Below are 17,890 nucleotides of genomic sequence, written 5' to 3' on the forward strand. Positions count from 1 at the left end.
CATTTAAGGCTCTAATTTCGGTGGTACAATTTAATGTGAGTTTGTATCTGTTTTTTTCATTTATTGTTGATATCCAATCGAATCTTTCAATTTGGATTTTGGCTCTTTGGGGTCTACAGAGTAGGGTTTCAAGTGATATGTCATATCTTATCCTTTCTTGGTTAAGGAATTCCTTCCATTTATTCAGAGCCATTGTGTTGATATTTCCAGCGATTGGACGGAGGATATTCAAGGCGGGAATCTTCTCGTTATTGTTTATTTTCCTGAGAAGATCCAGTTGTTTCCACCATATGATTGATTGCAGGGATTGTAGGCCAAGTTCGAATCGAATTCTGGATGTTGGACTACATTTCGGGATGGCTAAGACCTTTGTCCAAAAGATTCGCTTCAATTGGTCCTATACAGTTATTGGTAGGTTTATCATTGGCTCACCACCGTATGTTAAGATGGGTACAACTTTTTGTTTGAAGAAAATTATGATTGGTTTCGTAGAATATTTCCCAAATTTTTTATGTAGTACTAAGCCCTGACACACTAGAGAATGTGCTTTACTTTTCAGGTGGTCAATCCATGGTTGTTCGACAGAGGATTTATTGATCCAGACCCCTAGATATTTGATTGTTTGAACTTGCAAAAATGTTTCGTTCTGTAGAAAGAATGATGGTGTTTTCTGGGAAGGGCCCTTTTGTGTGGTTAACGACATGATCTTAGTTTTTCCGGTATTTATTTCCAACTGATTTGAACGTTATTCAGGGTAGTCTGCAGGCCTCTCTGTGTTTTGGCAAAGATTGCAATATCATCGGCATAAAGAATCATTGGAATTGATGTTGTATTTAATTTTGGCGGATTCAATTGTGGAGTAGCGATAGTCTCTTCAAAATCTGATGTATACAAATTGTACAGGGCTGCAGCCAGTGGGCAGCTTTGTTTGAGTCCATGCCAGGTTTTAATTGGTTGCGTGACAAGACCACTCTTGCTCAAACGGATCTGGACTTGTGTAGTTGAATATAGCAATTTTATTGGTTCCAGTATGTTGTTTGGGCAGCCCCATTTTGACAATTTTTCCCATAAGATGTTTCTATTAATTTTATCAAAAGTGAGATGGAGGTCGATGAAAGCCGCGTAAGTCGGGGCGGTGGATTTGATGGTTTCTTGTTTGAGCAGGTTTAGGATGAGCAAGTTGATATTGGTCCCAACATTTTTTACGAAACCAGTTTGCCGAATGGCATGTCTGTTTGCTGTGGTGGCCCGTTGGTTCAGTTTCAAAAGAAGGATGTTTGCGAAAACTTTGCCCAATGGGTCCAAAAGCGCAATGGGCCTGTAGGTTGATGGATTCTCAGTTGGTCCTTGTTTGTAGATAGGGATTATTGTCGCTCTTTGCCATGACGTAGGGATTTTATTTGTGCGATTTATCAGCGTAAATAGATGGCTGCAGAAAGCTGCCCATGTGTCAGGATTCTTTTTTATAATGGCATTTGATAAGCCATCTGGACCAGGGGCCCTAGATACATTTAGATGGCGTATTGCATCATTTATATCCGCAAGATCCCACTCGAACGTCCAGTTTGTTTGTCGGGTTGTTGATTCCTCGCAGCCGATCAAGGGGCGTTTTTGATAACGCTGGTTGTAGTGGGTGATCCAGCTTGTTTCAGGGACCTCGGAGATCATATGGTCGGCTGTATTTGTTGTTTCATTCAACAGTTTCCAGAGATCTTGTGTATTTCGCGTCCCCATACCTCTTAACATGGTCTCTGCATCGTTTTGTTCGAGTGTCATTTTAGCGTTTTTCAACCAGTTCTTATGACTTTGTTTTAGGTGTTTAATCTGAATATCCTTAGTTGGATTTAGTTGTTTCTTCAGTTGCCTGATCTGAGATCTTAGGGCTTTTTTCCTTAGAGCTATCCTGAGGCTGTACGCATGATGATGTTGTTTTCTCAGTTGGTGTCCAGCAGTTGGACAATGATGAAAAATGTGTAGTATCCATTCGTATTTTATTTGGATTCGTCTATCATCGTTGTGCTGATGAATTTATCTGGGATAAACTTTATTTAAGGTTGTGATAATTTCAGTCTTGTTGCCTTAGAATTGACTTCCAACTCAGGTAATTGAAGTCACAGTGGTGGTTCTCTGCTGTTGGACCATGATCTGATCAAGATGTAATGGTCGCTGTCCTTTGTGGCAATATTTTCCATCCGGCGTATAGGCTCTTTGATGCTCCGTGAACGATAAATGTAGTCAATGATTCCAGAACTGGTTCCGCGTGACCACGTTGGAGTAAATAAGTTAGAAGATGCATTTAGGGCATCACGCCGCATCATGTTTCGATCTGTCATTTCTTTAGACCATCGCCGAGCACGAGGTTCTAGCAGGTGGTCAGCGAGCTCTTCGCCATTGGAGGAAAAAAGGTGGATGTTGAAATCACTGCATATGATAAATGTAATTCCGGGATATTTCAAAGTGTCTTCATCCATTGTTATAAAGAAAGAATCTAAGAAGAGGTCATCAGATATTTTGTTGGGATTCCAATATAGATTGTAAAGACCCATATATTGCTTGTGACCGTGTATCAAAAGATCTTGTATAGAGTTCTTCTCAGGAGTCCCTTCTTGTTGTATAATGAGTCTCTGGATCCACGGAGTGATGTCTTGCGCTTCTGCTACATTAAGATGAGAGCCCATTTTGATGAAAGTTAGAAGACCAGCGGAGGGGCATCCTTTTTTCCGGTAAATCGCTGGGTTCATATAGGCAGTGAATCCATCACTTACTGGTTTTTGATGAAGCCATGTTTCCTGGAGACGTATTATGTCAGAATTTGTTAGTTCGGGTCGCGTTGATTGGTACAGATGAAGGTGACCATGGGTGTTCCATGAGCAAATTGTCAAAGAGCATAGATGTTGATCCGGTCGTTGCTAAGTAGCTTCTTGGACGCTCATGTTGGTAGATGTGGATGTGTAACTCATATCTCTCCATATTGGCTGTTGGTCCTTCGTCGACTGATGTCTATGATAAAGAGTGGACTCTGTCACAAGATTTATTGATCGCTCGTGGGAGGTGATCCGGTTTTCTGAGTAATGGCTATCACTGGAGCTAAATGAAGAGTATATTGTTGTATTAATCGTTTCATCTCTCTCTTGTTCAAATTTAGAGTCGATTGTCATATCTGTGACGCTGAGATGAAAACCCAACGTACGGAGATCTTCGGTATGGGCTTCAATCAACCGTAGAGTCTTCAATGTAGCACATTCGATCGCACTTTTGTCAAGTTTTTTGTGATCCATGAATTCGATTAGCTGTATGTCTTTAGTAGTGACTCTAGTCAGTGCTGGAATGGCGTGAAAGAGAAGTAAAGTATTTGTCCTATTAAGGATTAAGTTGTCATGTTGGATGTCAATTCTTGCGAGTTGGAGTCTGTTTTTTGAAGATTTCTCTTGTGGGCTAACTTCATCCTCAATCACTCAAGCTCTAAAGAACTGCTGGGGTTCGGAACAGAGGAAGCAGGAATGGTGGCATTCCCAGAATCAGTTTCGGCGACAACCCCCGGGGTAGAATCCTCATTGGTTGCATCCCCCCCTTCAAAAGTTTCACAATCGATCTGGTAGTCCACCAGGGCAGCGATCAGCTCATCCCTAGAATCATCCACAAAGTCTAATTCCCTGGCTTCCCAAGCACTCTGGAGAGCCTCTAAACTCATCCGAGTCAATTTACCATTCGCAATAGATTCCATTGCTTGTAATGCAGTTATCTTGTACACGACTAAACCTTAATTTAACAAAGTGCAGATATCCTTTGTAAGTGGCACGGTTATACACTGAGTCTTAAAACCATAAGCATCCCACCGCTGCCACCAGCTGTAAAGACCGGAAGGGGGGTCTGCACTTCCGCTTTCTATATGGTAGAGGGGAGGCACAGAGACCCCTGCCAAGATTCTCTAGTATTGGTAGAGGTAGTCGAGCAGTCAAGGCCTAGCTTCTTACGAGGTGATGCAAGCTGGTTCTTAAGTACAGTGTAGTCCCCGAGCACCCACGAAGGAATGTCCACACACTGTATCAGTTAAAACACAGTCTTTATATAATTAATATTTAAGGTCATATACACAATCACGATAACTCACTTTGTACTTAAAATCAACAATGGTAAATATGTACAGTTCTAAAGTGGTACCAATAACGTTATTAGATCTTATTCAAGTGCATACGGTCAGAATGACACACAGACCAAAATAAAGAGGAAACCAGCAGTAGAGAGAGGAAGGGAAGCAAGATGGTTGAGCAATTGGCAGAATACTGGTAACTACCGTTAAACACATCTCTGTGTGGAGATCCCCCCACCTGGGTAACCTGTAGAAGAAAGATACAAGCACAGTCCATATATTGTTCACCCTTAGACTTCCCAATAGTTCTGCAACCCCAAAGTACCTTGGTGTTGTACCATTCCGCGTCAGGGAAATCGACAACCCTTCTTGAGTGTCCTCACTTTCAGTCAGGAGTCACGGGTCGTCGAACGTCCAACGGAGAACAGGTGGAGCTATGACAGTGAAGTGGCCGCGTCATTCCCAGCAGAGCTCATTGACGGGGAAGCGTAAACGTCCTGCAAGCAAGAGGCGTGCGGGGCCCCTCGATGTCGATAGTTCTGGACCTCAAAGAGTTGAAGAACTGTGGCCCAGCAAGGGCGTTGAGTAGTCGGCGTCTCTGTGGTCTTTGGGTGGCGGGAAACCCACCGGTGAATGCTCCTCGGCATGTCGAAGATCAGGCCTTCTCCAGCAGGATACAGCGGCGACGATGCGGATGAGAGCGTCCTTGGATCAATGAAGTTCTTAAGCAACGGGAGCATGGCAGCTCCAGTCGGCAATGGCGGTCGTCGACAGTGGCGGACAACAGTCCGGGCGCTTCTTCTTGGAGTTCCACAGCAGTTCCCGTATCGGGTCGGCAGCCTGTCGAAGGTCTGCCTACCAGGGAGCTTAGGCAAAGATCAGCTGTGCACGATGGTCCCTCGTAGCTCGGCAAGAGGGCGCCTTACTAGGTCCTCTCTGGGTCAGTTCTTGAAGCACAGTAGCTTTCCGATTGCGAAGGAGAGCAACAGCAATTCTTCTCGTTCAGCAGGGCTCAAGGTTAAGCTTCACTCCAGTTACTTGTCGTAATGGACGTCAGCTTCTGAACATGATTCCTAGCAGTGAGAGGTCTGCAGATATACTGTTGATCTCCCATTCATTCCGCTGGGTCGCACTCAAGCATCCAATCACGACTACCGGCATTCATGCAGGCAGGCAGCCAATCAGGCACACGGGGTATTCAGGCCATTCACTTCTCTCCAGACACTCACAAGTTATGTGTATTGGGACAAGTACCGAGCCATTCAACACTCCAAGCTGCATTCATACCGGTTTCTGGCAGGGCTGTCTCAACCATTGTGTCAACCACCAGATACTAGACAGCCACAACATAGAATGTATATTCGTCAAACACTCCATTCACCCAGGTCCCACCCACAGGCCTACCCACAACATACGGTCGTTGAGAAGGCTCCAGACAGTCTGGTCGGCACTTCCCCACACTCACACTACCATATACGGAACTTCCACCCAACAGCCAGTCAGGGGGAAGGGACAGAGGCAGGGCTTTCCGGGACTTCGGGAAGATCAGGGTAACAGGTGATGGAAGGCAAGAGGCCATGGGGGCCATTATGTCTCCATCAGGAATCTACCGATTCCAATGACAGGGGCTGGGCATCCCAAAATGGAGGACGCTCAGGGCACCAGTCATTTCAGCACGGAGCTGCCACCAGCCCATACTCTGCTCTGTGGGTCACACACAGGTGCCCAACAACATACACTAGGGGCACAGGATTGTACCCCTACCCATGGGTGCCATAAGGGTATCCCACGGGTCGGTTCACCAACCCAAAGGAGAGATAGCTGCACCGCCAGGAGTTACACATGAACACCTGTGTGGAAAACACGACAGAACACACAATAAAAAGCAGTAAAGGACAAGGATACAGAGGCCCTGTCCCTCCGATGCATTTCCAGCATCACAGTAGGGAACACATAGGAGAAGCAGACAAGTGACACACAATAGTACAACAGTACCCCCAGCGGGGTGGGGACCTGCATAGTGGGAGAGAGCCTGATGGGACACAGTTCAAAGTACAACAGTAACCACAGTGGATGGGGACTTAGAGAGTGTGAGAGAGCCTAAAGGGACATTGTTACAGTACAGCAGTAACCACAGCGGATGGGAACCTAGGGAGTTGGAACAAGCCTAATGGGACACAGTTCACAGAACAACAATAACCACAGATGAAGTGGGACCTAGAGAGTGGGAGAGAGCATAATGGGATGCAGTTCACAGTGCAACAGTAACCACAGTTGAAAGGGGACCTAGAGCGTGGGAGAGAGCCTTATGGGACGTAGTTCACAGAACAACAGTAACCACAGATGAAGGGGGACCTAGAGAGTGGGCGAGAGCCTAATGGGTCACAGTTCACAGTACAACAGTAACCACAGTTGAAAGGGGACCTAGAGATGGAAAGAGCGTAATGGGACACAGTTCACAGGACAACAGTAACCACAGTGGATGGGAACCAAGAGAGTGGGAGAGAGCCTAATAGGAAACAGTGGGACCTAGAGAGTGGGAGAGAGCCTAATGGGAAACAATTCAAAGAACAACCGTAACCACAGTGGATGGGAACCTGGAGAGTGGGAGAGAGCCTCATGGAACAACGTTTACAGTAAAACAGTAACCACAGTTGAAAGGGGACCTAGCGAGTGGGAGAGAGCCTAATGGGGCATAGTTCACAGAACAACAGTAACCACAGATGAAGGGGGACCTAGAGAGTGGGAGAGAGCTAATTGGACACAGATCACAGAACAAAAGTAACCACAGTGGAAGGGAACCTAGAGAGTGGGCGGGAGCCTAATAGTACACAGTTCACAGTACAACAGTAACCACAATTGAGGGAGAGCTAGACAAGGGACCAAAACACAAAGTAAGGCTAACTGCTATAGGGGAGAGCCTAGGGTTGTGCAGAGACAGAGTACATTATGTCAGACGGTTAGGTGGAAGTATGCACAAAGGCCGTGTCGTTTAGTAGAGAGCAGTGATGGCCGCTCCCACTTCCCACACCTTTCTTATCTTTCGGTCGGTGATGGTCGATAGCTGTTCAGCATACTCGCACTCTGTGCCGTTGCCCCTTCCGGTCACTGCTGGTCGATGACTGCGCAGCCTGCTCACAGGCTGCCCTGCTATCCCTTTGTTGCCAAACACCAGTAGCACACAACACTGCAGCTTTGTCCTACGTGAGCTTTGCCGTAGAGGGTCTGATCCTTGGTGTATAAAGGATACTCTGCTTGAATGTAGTGTAATGTGCAATGTATGAAACAGTCGGCGTCTCCTGCGGTCCTGCAGCGCACAAACCTGCAGCCTTATTCTGTACGGGCTTTCCCGCAGAGGGTCTGATAATCATTTTATAAAGGATACCCTGCATGAACATAGCACAAACATGCAATGTATGAAATGGCGCAGCATCTCCTGCGGTCCTGCGGCACACAATACTGCAGCCTTGTCGTGTTCTGGCTTTGCCGCAGAGGGTCAGATCCTTGGGTTATAAAGGATACGCTGCATGAACATAGTGTAAACATTCAACGTATCGAACGGCCAGCGTCTCCTTTGGTCCTGTGGTGCACAACACTGTGAACTTGTCCTCCGTGGGCTTTGCTGCAGAGGGTTCAATCCTCGGTTTAAAAAGGTTACGCTGCGTGAATGAAGCATAAATGTGCGATGTATCAAATGGCCAGCATCTCCAGAGGTCCTGCGGCACACAACAATGCAGCCTTGTCTTGCGCGGGATTTGCAACAGAGGGTCTGATCCTCGGTTCAATACGCTGCATGAACATAGCACAAATGAGCAACGTATCAAACAGCCAGGATCTCCTGCGGTCCTGCGGCGCACAACACTGCAGCCTTGTCATGAATGGGTTTTCTCGAAGTGAGGTATGGGTGGAAATAGATATTAGGGTGTGATGGATCCTTGTCATGAATGGGTTTTCTCGAAGTGAGGTATGGGTGGAAATAGATATTAGGGTGTGATGGATGCATGGGTGTGATGGATGCAGGGGTGGTAACGTGAGATTCAAATATGCAATTGTGTTGATTGGTGGATGGGTGAAATAGGATCAGTGGGTATGATTAGAAGGAAATTATTGTAATTAAGAGGTGGCTGAGTTTTTTTCGGAACCATTCTAAGGAGCTTCAGGAGTGTTCTTCTACCAACAAAATTATTAGAGTAATTGGTTAATGGTGCATTGCATGCCTGCATTGCGCTGTAAAAGACTTGCCACTATAAGGCAGATGCTTGTAATGTCTGTGACACCAATATATTTGAGCAGTACCCTTTAAAATATGATCATCTTCCCTGTGCTCAAATATATTTAAAACTCTTCCATGATGGCGCTACAATATATGAGTGTCAGTTCAGGCTGTTGTGGACCCTCAAATTCCACCCAGCAATGTCGCACACAACACACAGACATGCACGCAGACTCAGTTGATCACAGACGCAAACAGACTCACTCATTCACGCACATGCTTGCACACACTCAAGCTGCCTTGCAAGCACAGACATGTTTTTATTTTGTTTTATTTTATTCACATTTATAGCAGCGTAGCAAACCCTCAGGTATCAGGGCGCTAGTAACATTAAGTGTGACGTGACATTCTTAAAAGTGCAAGACCATGTATGCGCAATGCAAAATACAAGTGGTACATTGACAGCATCTTACAGAGCCACTACTCAGGGTCCGGGGGGGCTATCTCAGATAAGCAGAAACAGGTAGGTTACAGGTAAGTATGACAGGCTAAATATGTATGAGTGCACGCACTGGAAAAGCCATGCCTCATGGTACGAGAGGCTACATCAGGAGTAGCGGTAAGCATAACAGGCAAAATAGGTTTTGGTGCATGCACTGGAAAAGCCACTCCTCATGGTATGAGGGGGCACATCAGGGGTGCAGATAGGCATAAAGACACCATTTGTACAGTGTACAGCACAAGACTGTAGAGTCAAGATCAGCTATCTAATACTAGGCAAGGAGCATGTTTTAGCGTTAAACTAAAAGTCAAATAGGGTTCATGAAAGTCTTGTTGCTGGTAAGGCCGTGAACCCGTAGTGAGGCATTGCAGGAGAAGAGAGGCTAGGGTAAGGTGGAGAGGAGTCCCACGTACAAGATGATTCTTGTGGAATTGTACGTAGGCTAGGATAGTAAAGGCTGGTGGTTGAAGGGTATTACATTCACAAAACACATACATACACAAAACATTTCCCCTTTTGCTTTCAAAACACATACATTTTACTATGCTCCTCAGTCAGACGCTTCCTCCTGTAAGGAAACTCCGAGGAGGGTAATGACTGGTGAGAAGTCAAGGTGCCCTCTGAAGAAGTGTCATTATCTACAGTGCACCTACTATTGAAAACACAGGTGGCTCATTGGTGCAGTGTTCCCTGAAGCACAAGTGACATCTACAGGAGCAGCTCTAAGCTTAGAAATCTGTGTACTCAGTGTGAAAAAGCAGAGGTGTTTCACAACAACGGCCCCGGGCATCCCATACTCACATGGCTAGGGAAAGGCAATTGCTTTTGGATCCCGTCCCTGAGGGTGGACAAGAGAGGGAAGATCACCTGGGTAGGGGGTTGTTTTTACAAAAGTACTGCTCCAAGGAAGATAAGGAATGAGGTCAGAAGGATTACCTCCCCTGACTTGCATTGGCCATGTCACTTTAATGAGTCCAGGCAGAGTCAGGCACATAGCCGTAACAATGTACACCTGACACTCATTACCACTCCCTGTGAAAATAAAAAGGTAGTGCACACAGACATACTTTGAGCGATGCTGTGTACGAGAAGGAACAACTCTTCTGAGGCTGCTGCAGCCTGGGCTGTGGAAGTTGGAAGCTATGAGTGTTCGAAGAGCTGAGCGAGCGGAGGAAAGAAACCTTCAAGTTGCCAGGAGGTGGTAAGCAACCCTGCTGGGTGAATGACAAAGTTTGGGAGGAGCAGAGGAGGCATTGGTAACAGCCTTGAGCTTCAAGAAAAATATGAAAGAAATCCAATTAACAGAACCAGTGAGTTATCGAGAGCAACACAATTCTGGTTGATGTTAAAGGGAAAGTGACTGTAATTTGAAAGTTGAAGGTTGTGTGTGTGCCGATAAAACATGAATGAAGAGAACAATTGTTGAAAGCAAAGGATACAAAGTAGCCGAGTGGCCCTGTGAGAGGAAGTCACACATTCGAAAGTCTCTGTGAAATGTTATGGATTTTGAAAGATATTACAAACTGAGATCAAAGGATATAAAGTTGAACCAGAAGAAAGTAAAATCTGTGAACAGTGAAATATGCCAATAGGGCAAAAGTAAAATATAATAAAAATTGAAAAAAGCCAAGAAGTATTGTTGTTAAATATGAACTTTGGAAAAGACAAAAGAGAATAAGCACTACAAGTACCAAGAGGCATTGGGGGAAAAGAAATACCAAGAGACATTGGTATTAGACACAAACTATTGAAAAGGCCAAGAAGGCAGACTAGAGAGAGTTAGAATCAAAAGCACCAAGAAGTAATGGTGCCACAAGTGGAGTATTGTTTGTGAATTAAAGGAGTATCGAAAGAGAGGTCAAAGTGGTCATGCAGAAGTCTATGTAAATTCCTTGCAGTTTGGAAAGTCTTCGACAGTGAAGAGCTACCGTAGATAAAACGTGGGGAAGGGTACTCCACGAAAAAGCAAGACAGGCTTGAGCCTTGCAAAGCGAAGCATGTGCAGAGCTGTGAGAAATTGTGTGATAAAGTGAAATGAGACAGGCTGGAGTCCAGCAAATGGAAGCCTGTACAGAATTATGAGAAATTGAGACCATATTAACTGAGTTCTGATGGCAAGGCTGGTGAAGCCTAAGAAAGTGATTGAACTACCAGAAGTTGACAGCCAAAGATTGAACTGTTGAATTGTGCCAGCAAGCCAAAGTGTGCAAGATGGATAGAGCTGTGCCATCCACCTATCTTTTGTTTTAAGAGACTCTCTAGACCCTGTGGGGTTGAACCTCGAGAAGGGAGTTAGTACTGAAGCCATTCTGACAAATCTTTTTGAGGCACTTTTTTCCTTTGTTGTAGTCCCTTAAAAGATTTGTTATTTTTAGAAGAAGCGTAAAGTTCGGTTTTCTTAATATAGGCCTTTTTATTTTAGTCCAGTCTGCCTTGGATGTATTTGTTATTGTTTAATGGTTGATATTGCTCCCATTCTAGAGTTAGGGCCAGTTAGGAATTCTACCATCCCAACCAACACATTAAATAAAGGTTTTCGAAACTTGTATCCATTTTGTCTGCTCGATAACATGCCTTCCTCACACCAGGTAGCAGCAGGATAGGGACAGTGAGCATCATGCGACAGTGCTGTGTGCAGAATAATAATGAAAATGGAATGCCGACATTGGCATTAGCAAGCTGAGGCATGCAAGGGCAACAGTTCTTGCCATGACAACAGTGTCAAGAGATGGGCACCAACAATGTACACATCACCACCACCCGGACAGAGAGGGATTGTGGTGCACATCCCAAATTCAATAGACATGAGTAGTGAAGAGGAGGGGCTGTGTTAATTTGGAGCTGGGTCTGGTGATAGGAGAATCCAGAAGGAACACTTTTACATGTGGCTAAATATGACTTTGACATGGGAAATGCTCTAGAGTGAGGGAGCTGCAAATGTTGGGGTCCACTAAACACAATTAAAATAAATCAGAACTATCCCGTAACTCCTCTTTCTGGTGACTGCTCTCAACCCCTGCTCGGGGTTTGTTCTGGGTCACAGTAAACTGCCTAGTTCTAGAAAAAAAGACTGAAGATTTCCTCACACAGTAGCAGACATTATGAACTAGGAACCTTTATCTAGTTTAACAACCTGACCCCAAGCAGGCATACACAACAATAAGCAACACTAACTCAAGTGTAATAGAATGCAACACTGATTGGAAAATACAATATACCAAGCAGCAGGGAAACAAAACACATGCTTTTAAAAACATGATTCACAATGCTGTACCTAACTCCTAAAAAATATCCAATGCTGGAACTGAGCTTTCAGTAGGATGCACTCTTCATGCTTGAAGAAGCAACTGGGGTCCTTTAGATATGTACCTGCAAAGGCTCTTGCAGAGAGTAAACACTCTCTCACCAGATGTAAAATAGTGATCAGGACCATGTACCTGCTGCCTTATCTATAATTAGTACCTGGCGAGAGCCAAGGAGAATGCAACCTCAGCCAGGATTCCACGGCCATTGTTCCCGGCGGGGGCGTGGCATCCCCTCAGCCAATGAGGAGGCTCGAAGCGGGGCCATCCCTGCTCCGAGCCTCCTCGCGGCTGAGAGTCTGCCTTCGCCCCCCGCCGGGGACTCCGCTCCCGCCGGGGATGTCATCTCCCGATGGCCGCCATGGAAAGGGAAAACGGACTCCGTTTTCCCTGTACATGGCGGCGGCCATTTTCTTTTTTTTGTGTGCCGAGGTACTAGTAGCAATATAACCCTCGCGTCGGGGGCATTACCGACTCTGGTAATGGCCAGGGGGCCTTCGCTCGGGGTCTTACCTATGGCCTTACCTATGGGCCCCGGGGCATTACCTGAGTCGGTAATGCCCCCGACGCTCGGGTTTTATTGCTTAAATAAGGTATAGCAAAGGAATGGAAGAATGTAAGTGCCTTGTGAAAGAGTCTGCAAAGATAGAACTCCTACTGTTCATCACTTAGATATTTCCTTTCAGAACGTAGTGCAAATGTCCAGGTGCAGGAACAAAAAAATCTAGTAAATCGAAAGGTAACATCAACATTTTATATTCTAATCGGCCTAGTGCACACCTGTGTTAATCTAGAGACTCAATTCTGGAGAGGTAGTGGGATGCCGGGGAGGAAACCAATCCTGACACTGGGGGCCTCATTACGAGAAGCGCGGTAAAAATGGGTCCATTACCGGCATGGAGGAACTAGCGGGTCCATGCTCGTATGACGCCGCTAATAGCGGGTGATTATGAGTGCGCAAGCACGCGCGAACCCCCTTGCCGGTAATGGCCATACCGCCATGGCGCTAAAGGCCCTCCAACCCCCCCATAGCACCATCACGGGACCCGCCAGTACCGCCTCCGCCAAGGAGGCACCCCTTAATACCGACCCGGTAATAACAGCATGCTAATACCGGGCTCGTAATACCCTACCCATTTCGTCGGAACGGGAAATGCACCGGTGGCCATCTTTAAAAACACAATCCATTGCAATCCTCCCAAACCACCAGTTGTTTTCAGGAGAGACCAGTGGCAATCCTTTCACCATGTCTAAAAGGAACCCAGAAAACTACTCCCCGCCTGCGCAAAAAGCACTTTTTGGATGCAGAATTTAACATGCTGGCAGACACCCTTGCTGCACGTGCTGACGAGATAAATCAGCAGAACCTGAAGCGTGAGGTGCAGCAACGCAAAAAGGAGATCTGGGAGGAGGTAGCCCGCAAGGTCTCGGCTGTTGGAACCACCCCACGGACAGTGAAGGATTGCAAAAAGAGGTGGGATGCCCTCCGCCTCACAGTTCGTAATATCCTGGCAAGTAACAGGAGGGAGACCATGGCTACAGGCGGGGGTCCCCACTCTCCTGCCAAACTGACCAGCTGGGAGGAGATGGCAAGCATGTTCATCCAGATGGAGTCCATCGAGGGATTTGGGGAGATGGAGACGGGTGCAGCAACATCTGCAGATGGAGGTGAGTGACCCTGCAAATCCCTGTAGGGGAAATCATGATGTAGCACAAGTGATGTGGACGAGAGTCTAGGCAAGGCAATGCATGTCCCAACACACACATTAACATATTATTGTCCAGATGGAGGGCCAAACCCTGCCACACTGAAATGCATGCTGAGTGCCAATCCCATTACCAACACACAGCCAACACACACAGACCATGCCCATGTTATACATCACACAACCCCCAATACAACGGCATGCCACCTGCCATGCAGCAAACGCCAAAACGCCCCCTTCATACTACCCTGTGTGACACACCTGTAAGATATGAATGCATGATAAATGAAATACTCCACAGCACCATATAATGCATCTAGCATGTAACACCATCACTGATGCCCTGCATCTCTTCTACACCCCCAGGCACCGATGGAGAAGATGCCAGCCAGGATCCCACCACAAGGGCATCCACGTCCCGGCCAAAGACAACGGCCAGCAACAACACCACCTTCGGGGCAGCCTTGCAGCCCACACCAACACCCAGAGCGCCTGACACCGTGGACACTGAGCTGCCTACACCTACACCAGTGGAAGGCGAGGCCGTAGAACCACTGACCAACACCGATGATGCAGTGGAGGAGTATGTGGACCAGGAAGGACGGACGCATGTGGCATGTCCACACTCCCCAAGCTCCATGCCCACCCCCCCACCCCACATTCAGCCCTCACCCACCTGCAGCAGTGCGGATCCCTGCCTGCACGATTCCGACCTAAGCAGCATCCACGTGAACAGCACTGCCATTGCAGGCCCCGTCACAGCACCTTCGACCACTGCTGCTCCCACCATCAGCCTTGAGGCATGGCTGGCGGGGGTGGAGGCCAGACAGGACGCTATGTTGGACCTGCTCCGGCAATATATCGCGGATAGGGAGGACAGGAGGCGGGGATAGCCCAGGCCATAGCGGGGACCACAGCCGAAATAGCGTCGTACACAGCCGCCTTAGCCGCCAACACAGCCGCTGTCAATACCTCAGCATTGTTGATGAGAGACTGTCTGGGGGCCATCATGCAGGTCCTCACATCCATCCTGCTGCACATGCAGCAGCCACAACCCGCACCAGGCGTACAAATGACCACAGCTTCCTCCCCACCCACCACACCTGCTTCCTCTGTCCCCACTTGCTCTGGACCTTCCAGCCCTGTGCGTCAAACACTGCGGAGTGCGAGGCACACTGAAATGCCGCCCCCGGGCAGCAAGAAGTCCCAGAAATAGTGTGGGAGAAATAGTGGAGTGGGTCAGATGGTGTTGGCGGTGAATGGGAGTATTAGGGGGAGTACATTGGGGTGTTTTGGGAGTACATTGGGGGTTCTGGGAGTTCACTGGGGGGTTTTGGGAGTTCACTGGGGGATTTTGGGACTTCACTGGGGGGTTGGGGCGGGGGGTTGCACTTTCTTCAGTTGATATCAATACACCCGTTGTGTTTAAAAAAATTCAATGGCTGGACATTCTTCTTTTCGTGTGTATCAATTTAATGTATGACGGTGTACAGTGGCCAACTCCCCACATTCCCTGTGTGCATGTCCACATGGACACAGTGTACAATGTGTCACTGACACATATCTTTCAAAGGTCCCTGTGGGACCTTTGAGAGACTGTCTGGGGGCCATCATGCAGGTCCTCACATCCATCCTGCTGCACATGCAGCAGCCACAACCCGCACCAGGCGTACAAATGACCACAGTTTCCTCCCCACCCACCACACCCGCTTCCTCTGCCCCCACTTCCTCTGGACCTTCCAGCCTTGTGCGTCAAACACTGCGGAGTGCGAGGCACACTGAAATGCCGCGCCCGGGCAGCAAGAAGTCCCGGAAATAGTGTGGGAGAAATAGTGGAGTGGGGCAGATGGTGTTGGCGGTGAATGGGAGTATTAGGGGGAGTACATTGGGGTGTTTTGGGAGTACATTGGGGGTTCTGGGAGTTCACTGGGGGGTTTTGGGAGTTCACTGGGGGATTTTGGGAGTTCACTGCGGGGTTGGGGTGGGGGGTTGCACTTTCTTCAGTTGATATCAATACACCCGTTGTGTTAAAAAAAATTCAATGGCTGGACATTCTTCTTTTCGTGTGTATCAATTTAATGTATGATGGTGTACAGTGGCCAACTCCCCACATTCCCTGTGTGCATGTCCACATGGACACAGTGTACAATGTGTCACTGACACATATCTTTCAAAGGTCCCTGTGGGTCAGAAGTATTTGTAAATCAGTGATCGGCGTACTGCATGGCCATCCTGTGCATCACGTACCGGCAGGGGTGCTGCTTCTCCTCCATCTTCATCCTCATCATCCTCACCCGGTGCATGCATGTCAATGTCAGGTGGCAGTGGTACATTTCTCCGGACGCACATGTGTGCAGCATGACACAGGCCATGGTGATCTTTGCCACCTTCTCAGGCCTATAAAGGAGTGCTCCACCAGACCTGCTTAGGCAGCGGAACCGTGCCTTCAACAGGCCAAACGTCTGCTCAATCATAACACGGGTACGTGTATGTACCTGATTGTTCTCCTCTTCATGGCTGTTCCGCAGGTTCCGCACAGGGGTAAGTAGCCACAGCTTCAAGGGATATCCTCCATCACCTGCAAGAGAATACAGATAGGTCTATGTGAGTCACTCGAGCTGCCACCTTCAGGATACACAGTCATGTGCGCAGCTATTTGCTGTGGACCTGCACATGTCCCTGTACGCATGCACCAATATTGTTTAGATGCATTCGATACTGCAATATGGTGTGGTAGTCTGAATGGCATTGTACAGATGATGCAGGGTGAAATAATGCATGCTGATGCGGATGTACTGTGGTTGTACGACAATGTTTTGCCTCCCATTTTTGCTGTGTATACTACATTGTGCATGATCACACTAGCCACATTGGCACAGTTGCAATCCTGTTTACTCATGCATTGCTTGACATACACATGGTGGCCAGGTTGTGCGTCTTACATGTGGTCATTGATATACGTAATTGGTCAAATGTGTGCCAGTGATGTGTCATGTTGGGGTTGGGAGGTTCAGGTCAGGAGTCATTAGCTCTGCGTGCATTCTCCACTCACCGTCCATTCCCACCCAGGTGGAGTATGCATCCCCCCCATTCCCACCCAGGTAGAGTATGCATCGCCCCCATTCCCACCCAGGTGGAGTATGCACCCCCCTCATTCCCACCCAGGTGGAGTATGCATCCCCCATTCCCACCCAGGTGGAGTATGCATCCCCCCCATTCCCACCCAGGTGGAGTATGCACCCCCCCATTCCCACCCAGGTGAAGTATGCATCCCCCCCATTCCCACCCAGGTGGAGTATGCATCCCCCCATTCGCACCCAGGTGGAGTATGCACCCCCCCCATTCCCACCCAGGTCGAGTATGCATCCCCCCCATTCCCACCCAGGTGGAGTATGCATCCCCCCAATTCCAACACAGGTGGAGTATGCATCCCAACACATCACTACCCCGAAGCACTGCCATGGGCCAGTCAGGCAACTCACCAAGCAGCCAGACACGTGGTCCAGCATTTCGCTCCATGTGACAGGGTAGCGTGGAGTTATGCAGCACCATGGCATCATGTGTTGAGCCGGGAAATCAGGCGCAGCAATGTGTGATGATCTTGCTGGAGTCATATGCCATCTGCACATTGATGGAGTGGTATTGCTTGCGATTGCGGTACACCGCCTCTACGGCATGGGGGACTACCAATTCTACATGGGTGCAGTCCAGGGCACCAACACAATTGGGCATGCCTGCCAGTGCATGGAAGCCTACTTTGGTGTTGGCTATCTCCTGGGCAGTCAGTGGTAGGGATATATGGGTGCTAGCATCCTTCTGGAGGACATCCAGCACTTGGGTCAGCATGCGTGAAAATAGTGGTTGTGAAATGCCATGCAGCTGGCTAACTGACTGTGTGCTGGTATGTGCCTGTGGCCAGGAAGTGGAGCACAGACACCACCTTTAGTAGTGGGGGGATGGCAGTGCGTATTTCTATGAGGCTGGCAATGTCGTTGCCTATCATGTCCACTATGGTGGTGATGGTGTCCCGGTCCAACCGGTACTGTCAGGAGTTATATTGAATGGCCTGGGTCTGAT

This window comes from Ambystoma mexicanum, chromosome 5q (assembly GCF_040938575.1).
Source record: "Ambystoma mexicanum isolate Mex_15411 chromosome 5q, UKY_AmexF1_1, whole genome shotgun sequence".
NCBI lineage: Eukaryota > Metazoa > Chordata > Amphibia > Caudata > Ambystomatidae > Ambystoma > Ambystoma mexicanum.